This window comes from Thalia democratica, chromosome 2, assembly GCF_965202585.1.
Source record: "Thalia democratica chromosome 2, ktThaDemo2.hap1.1, whole genome shotgun sequence".
NCBI classification, from domain to species: domain Eukaryota; kingdom Metazoa; phylum Chordata; class Thaliacea; order Salpida; family Salpidae; genus Thalia; species Thalia democratica.
This window is the reverse complement of record NC_139166.1, coordinates 32,601,528-32,608,570: the sequence shown is the minus strand read 5'-3', so window position 1 is coordinate 32,608,570 and position 7,043 is coordinate 32,601,528.

The following is a 7,043-nucleotide window of genomic DNA, read 5'->3' as shown; positions in this document are numbered from 1 at the left end:
GAATTTGTATGTAATGACTAAGTTTTTTGTTTGTAAAAAAAAATAGTATGCTAAACTGTTAAATAAAACTAAGTTTTAGTTATGTAATAACTAAAAATAGCTTTCTACTTTTAGTGTACTTTTTTTTTTCTTTTTAAAGGTAGAAAAAAAAAAACATTGTATACTATAAAAGAATTTTTTTTTTGTAATTAACACACATAAATTTGTTTATTACTGTACAAAACTTCATATTACATTTAAGAATTAGTAGAACTGATGTCTAGCTAGAGGTTAAAGATTTATTATTTTAAGTTAAGATTTAAGTTTAGATAGAGTAAAATGATACTGAAAATAATTAAGTCTGCATTTAACTTCTGCTAACTCAGTTTTATTTATATTTGCTTATCACTAAGTAAACAATCATGGGCATGTATTTTCAAACACTTTATAAATTATTTTTCGCTCTTGAACTTATAATTGTAATCAGGGTTTTTCTTACAAAAATTCTGACTAAATATTTATTTTCAGATAATTATTTTAACAAAAGTTAGTTTTTTGTGCTCTGATATTAGTTTTTGAATAAAATACTTAGTTATAACTATATTTAGTTATAATTACCTTTAAAAGTAAATTAGTTCAACTCAAACCATAGTTTGCCCTCATTTTAACTTTTCAAAATTTAGTTGTTATAAATACTTTGGTTTTTTACACTTCGATCGTTAGGGTTAAGTGTCTTATCTTCAAAAATTTTGTGGTGAAATAAACTTTATGATTGTTAAATTCGTAGAAGCTTCACCATTTTGACTCTACTTCACTAACCAATTGAAATTAATTGAGTGAAGTGAACATAATAATTTTAAGTAACTACTAGGTTATAAGTTTTAAATTGTTTAGACTTTTTTTTATTACGTTTTTTCCATATTAAAACTTTAATTTTTAAATGTTAAAATATTTATTTTATTCTTTAGATCCTTTAACTTAGTTTGTAAGTTTTGATTACTTTTTAGTAGTCAATCAGTAGTAACCAATGCTTACTATGCACAATTCAAGACTGGTGTAATTTTCATTTTCTAAGATTCTGGAGTAATAAAATGCTTCATAAAGTTTCTGAGTCGTCTGGTTTGAATCTAATAGTTATTTTAGTGTGATACTAAAAAACATAATTCTGTTATGTTGCTCAAACAAAAAGTTAAAGCGTTGAAGACATCTTTTTGAAATGTGTTAATATACCTTAGTAAATCTCGGTTGATTTTTTTAGATAGAGAATTAAACATCTTATAAGGACTTGTAGAGACTTTTTTTAGTGGGGTTGCTTTTTTTAATAATAGCGTATTTTGTGTAAAAGTCTTTAATGATACACTGTAGAAAACTACATAACTGTCTACTACGTATCTGTCTAAAATTTCTCAGGTAGATAAAAATGTTTAACATTAAAACAATTTAAAAATACCAGTAAAACAGAATGCAAAATCTTAATAAGTAATCCAGTTCTTTAACTTTTAGTAAAATATTTCAAATATAAACCTGAACCCTATCCTTATAGACAAAGTTAAAATTTTGCTTTCTTTTGTGAAGTTAACATGAATAGCGAATCGTTTTATACAAAAGAAACTAAAAACGAAGTACTAATTAAAATAAGTAATTAACTTTCTTGATAATAGAAATGGTATTCAAATGATATGTAATTAAATTACTTAATCAAACAGTTCCAGCTAAAATAATTTAGCTGAAAATCAAGTTTTAATCATAAACAAAATACTTGTACTTTCAAAACTAATTGCAGACGCGAACAACTATTTTAAAATTTAATATAAAACAACTAAATTATAAAACTACGATATTTCCAATGTTGTAAAATAAAACAATATGCGATTCGTTCAAAAGTTTTCAAAGTTAAAAATGAAACCCTTCTAGTTGTAAAATCATTTAAAATTAGCTTTTTAAAACACTTTTAATAAAAAGTTTCATTTTCAAATTTTGAAACTTATATAGTTATGCAATACTTTTATAGTTTATACAACTTTTTCCAAAAAAATTTTCAAAAATATGAAATTAATTTTACACGACACAAAAAATTATCATATATATATGAATTTTTAGTAAAATATTTTAAAATAAAACCATATTCAATCACTAACTTTACGGTTATTTCAGTTTTTTTCAGGGGTCGCACAGGAAATCGGAAATCAGTTAAAACACACCCTGCATCTAATCAAAGTAAAGCGACATCACAATAAGAATTAGTCATTTTAACTTTTTCATGTTCTTTTTATATGTAAAACTTACTTTTGATTTTTACTTTTGTACTTTTACTAATAAACCTTTTTAAGTTGTTCTGAAACTTTATGTTTGTCTTATGTTATTAATTTGTTTTACTTTTGGTACTTTAAAATAAATACTTTATTTATGACACATTACAAACCTGAATTCTTAAAATTAATGACTAATGAATTAAAAAAAGGTTCTCTAGCACTTTTTTGAAATGTTTCTTTAAAAAAAAGCCTTTTTCCCTGGCTTACCGATTAAAAAAAGTATTAATCTAGTTGTTAATGAACTATTCAGTTTTGGGCTGGCACCAACAAATCTAAAACTAGAATTTTTTAAAGAATTTTGGTAGTTAGCCTGTTATGGAGTTAAATTTAGTTCAACAACCAGATGTTTAAGCAAACTGATTAAATCTCAATTGGATCGCCACTCGGACCAATTCTCTCAAATATTTTCTTTGGATTTAATAAAAAACAACTCATTAAAAATAATTCCCCTATATATTACAAACTAAATATTGAGTCTATCTTTCCAGATGACAAATATAGAGATTCATTTTTATAGAAACTCAAAGAAATGCATGCTAATTTGGAGTTCACTGTGGAAAAAACAACCAATAACAAATCGGTATTTTCCGATGTTGTAACTCACTGGTAGAATCAGAAATTCTATACGAATATCTATAGAAAAAGTACCTTTAGTGATTATTATGTACTATACAACTCATATAGCCCCATAAAATAAGAAATTAATCTAACTAGTTGCCTTACGTATAAGGCAATAAAAATCTGTTCGTACAGATACTTAAAAGCAGAATTAGCAAATCTGAAAACCATCTTTTTAGCTCTAGAATATCCACTTGACAGCATTAAGTCTACAATTGATAAAAAAAACAGATTTGAGTTGTTAATATTTGGACATAAAGTGTATGGTATTTCTAAAGTTAACCACTTAACCATAGCCTAGTTCTCCAAAATATTTTAAAGAAATTGAATGAGATCTGTTAGATACTTGTTAATTTAAGAATACTATATAAAACAAATAAATTGATCCAGATTAGCAATAAAGATAAACTACTTATCTGTGCACAAACAATGTAATCTATAAATTTGTATGTTTTTGTTATCAAAAATATGTGGGTAGAACTACCAACAATCTAATCAACAGAATTAATCAACATCTCCCAAAGAGTTTATAAAAAAGATTAGGGTATCTAAGAGGTAAAAGGAAATTGATAAACTACAGAAACATTTAGTAGTTTAGTAATTGGTTAAAACTTAATTAATAATTCAAAATGCTTGACAAATTATAGTGTAGATATTTTCAAAATAATATCAAGAGCACGTAATGATTTCAATCTAAAAACACTAGAAGAAAATTTACATCGCAAGCCTAAAATGAGATATGTAAAAACAAATAAAATTTGTCATTTTGATCATATTGTTTACTTCGTTGAACTTAAAATATTGAATGTAATTATATAATATTTAGAATCAAAATTTTAAAACTCTAATTTACTATATAATATATAAACTATATTAGATATAAAAAACTGTTTGACAATCTATAAAACAAGTTTAAAACAAAATATTAAATACTAAACAAACGTAATTTAAAAAATTTCATTGAATATCTTTTATAGTAGAAATTTAATCATCTAGCTTAATGTTACATTTAAAAATACAAGTTTTTATAAGCTAATGAAAGTAATTTTACGACTAAAATATAATACATAAATTGAAATATAGTTTTAGTGAATATAATTTTTAAGTTGTGTAAACTTCAGAAAAAAAACTTGAATAACAGTTAATAAATTTTAAATCTGCTTTAAATGCTCTAAATTACTTACCTAATACCCATGAAGTTTATGAAGAGAACTTATTAGAAATGTTTAAAAACCGCTTTGACTTTAAAAATTTGTGAAAAATTTATTACCTAGAAGTGTAATTATTTAGAAGTTTTATTTATAAAATATTAGAAGCTCAACATTTAAAAAATAAAAATCAGAAATTCATCATTTTACAGAACTTAAGTTAGCGTATGGTACAACTTTTAGATGATAACAATTATGCTTAAGTAGATAAGTTTAATTTTGATACAAAATTAATTACTATTAACTTTTTTATGTAAAACTATTACCAAATTGTTTTTGAAGACATTATGTTTTAACATAAAGGTTTGATCATACCACTTCGATCATTAGACCACAAGCTTTCGGTAGACTGAGACCCGGGTTTTATTTTTGATGATCAAAATGGAATGACTGATTTTATAATTGTATAATTGATCAAACCTTTTAAGAACAAAATCAAGGCCTTAGTCAACCGAATCCTTGTGGTCTGATGACCAAAGTGGTATGATCAAGCCTTTTTGTAAACTTGAGCTTATCTCAAAGCATAAATCAGTCCAGACTTAGGCTTTGTAGACTTTCGCCGATGTTTTCTTTGATATTTTTAAGTAAAGTTTTGTTTATTTTTAACTCAGAAAATGTATTTCGATAAAGTATATAAATTTCTAAGGAGTTGTTTTTAAAATGAGCTCTCAGTAACTTGATTAGTTTATATAATGTGTTAACTGTAATTTAACTTTATTTTAAATTTTGGCAATCAAACTGTTGTTTTCATTGAGTAAAAAATGAACTTAAGTAAGTTATGCAGCTAAAAGGTATTGAAATTTTTCACGATAAAAAAAACATCGGCGTAAGTCATCAGAGACATAGCCTTAATTTATAATGTGCTTAGACAAGTAATCAACAAAAGATATTAATAAATGTTCTGCAATTTTTAATAATAATTTTTATATTTTTTTTACTACGTTAAACTTCTAGCTTAGTTTATAGCAGGGGCGTGTTTTGACTGGTTTCCTGTTTCTTGTTTACCCCCTGTATAAAGAAGTATACGGTTAATAAGCTTAGATTATTGAATTAAAACATTATTTAACCGGAGACTCAACATATTTAAGTAAATTTAGTTGTGCTTTTTTGCTAAACTTTTGAACAATGTTGAACTAATATTATGTAGTTTTGTATTTTTTTTTTATGTCGAAAAAAAGTAAAAACTGTTTAACAATGTTATAATTGCAAAAATTGCACATACGAAAAATTAAACTTTTGGTACAAAATAAGCCAATAAAAATTGCTTAAAAAAACTATTTTTGAAAGTTATTAGAACTCAACGGGTTTCATTTTCAACTTTTGAAACTTTCACTTTTGCTTATATTTCGGTTTTAAAAACATAATTAACTTTTGACTAAAATTTAATTTTTAGCTAAATTATTTTATCTGGAACTGTTTGACTTACAACTTATTTACATATCATTGAATATGTTTTACTAATACTAAGACAAGTTAGTTACTAATTTTGATTAGTCCTCGTTTTCAGTTTCTTATTTATAAATGTTTTTGTTATTCATGTTAGCTTCACATTGTCAATTTTCAACTACAAGATTATTCTGATTTTTTTTCTTCTTGTTTAAAAACAATAAAATAATTTTCTTAATGAAAAAGTGCTAGTTATAAACTGTTTTTGGTTTTCATTAATCAAAATTATTTACGAATTAAAAACTGTCGACAATTGTTAAGAGGCTCTAAATATAAAAAAATGTTACGCTCTGTAGAGCTTTTCCGTTAGAATTTGAATCTGAAAAATATACACAAAACCTTGTTGTACTGTTGGAATGTTTTTCTGATTAAATAAAATATTAATATGTAAAAAGTATATTAATAATTTAAGAGCCCTGCGCAAAGCAAACCATTTATATTTAACGTTTATTTAACACGATAAAAATTCAACGCTCAAATATTTTGGTCAAATGACTAGACGTATGTTCAAAATATGTTTGATTTTTTTCTAATAATAGTCTCTTTGTAGATATATAAACATATGAGTTTAAAATTTTCGTTATCTATTTTAGAGCTTAGAGCCTTAATGTATAACAAGAAATTAAAGACTAATAATTAAGTAAATTATAAATTTTAATGAGATATTGTAAAAAAAATAGACTTCTTATGTTATTGGCAGTTTTTATATAAATATTTCTTAAATACTTGTAAGGTCATAAAACTGTGTCATTTATTTTACATTGCAGAAGCTAACAATAGATATTAACAGATGGCTACTTGTATCTAAAACAATTAGTTTAGAGATTTGTAGATATATGAGGTATTGCCCTGGACAAAACGTTAAAAGGTATCCGTGGCGTGCGACTCGAAAACCGAAAGAGTTTTTTCGTGCACCAGATCCTAAGACAAAATATTTTTAGCGCTTTTTTTTTCTTTCAATAAACTATACTGTAAAATGTTTTTAGAAATTATAAAATATACTATTCTTTATTTGAAAATTTAAAGTCTAATCCATTTGAATTTATGAGTATTATAGGACAATTTAACTGTTCTGGACAAGACGTTAAAAGATATCTGTGGTGTGCGACTCGATAACCGAAAGGGTCTTAGTGCAAAAGATACTAGGACCAAATATTTTGAGCGTCTTTATTTTGTCGTTCAATAAACTGTATAGAATTATGTTTATATAAGTAACTAAAGTTCTGTTATAACTAATTTTAGTAGTTTTACATACTTTTAAATTTACTACAACTATCCAATATTTTGCAGTTTTTTTGCTCATGTTGCTTCTATAACTTTATTTATACCATAAAAGTGCTAAAAAAATATATTTATGTAGAACTTGATCTATAACTTTTTAATGAATCGTCCGGTAATTTTTGATATATTTTATTTTATAATTTTATCTATAAATTGCTTGAGATAAATAAAAATAAAAATGCAAAGAATAGCTGTACTT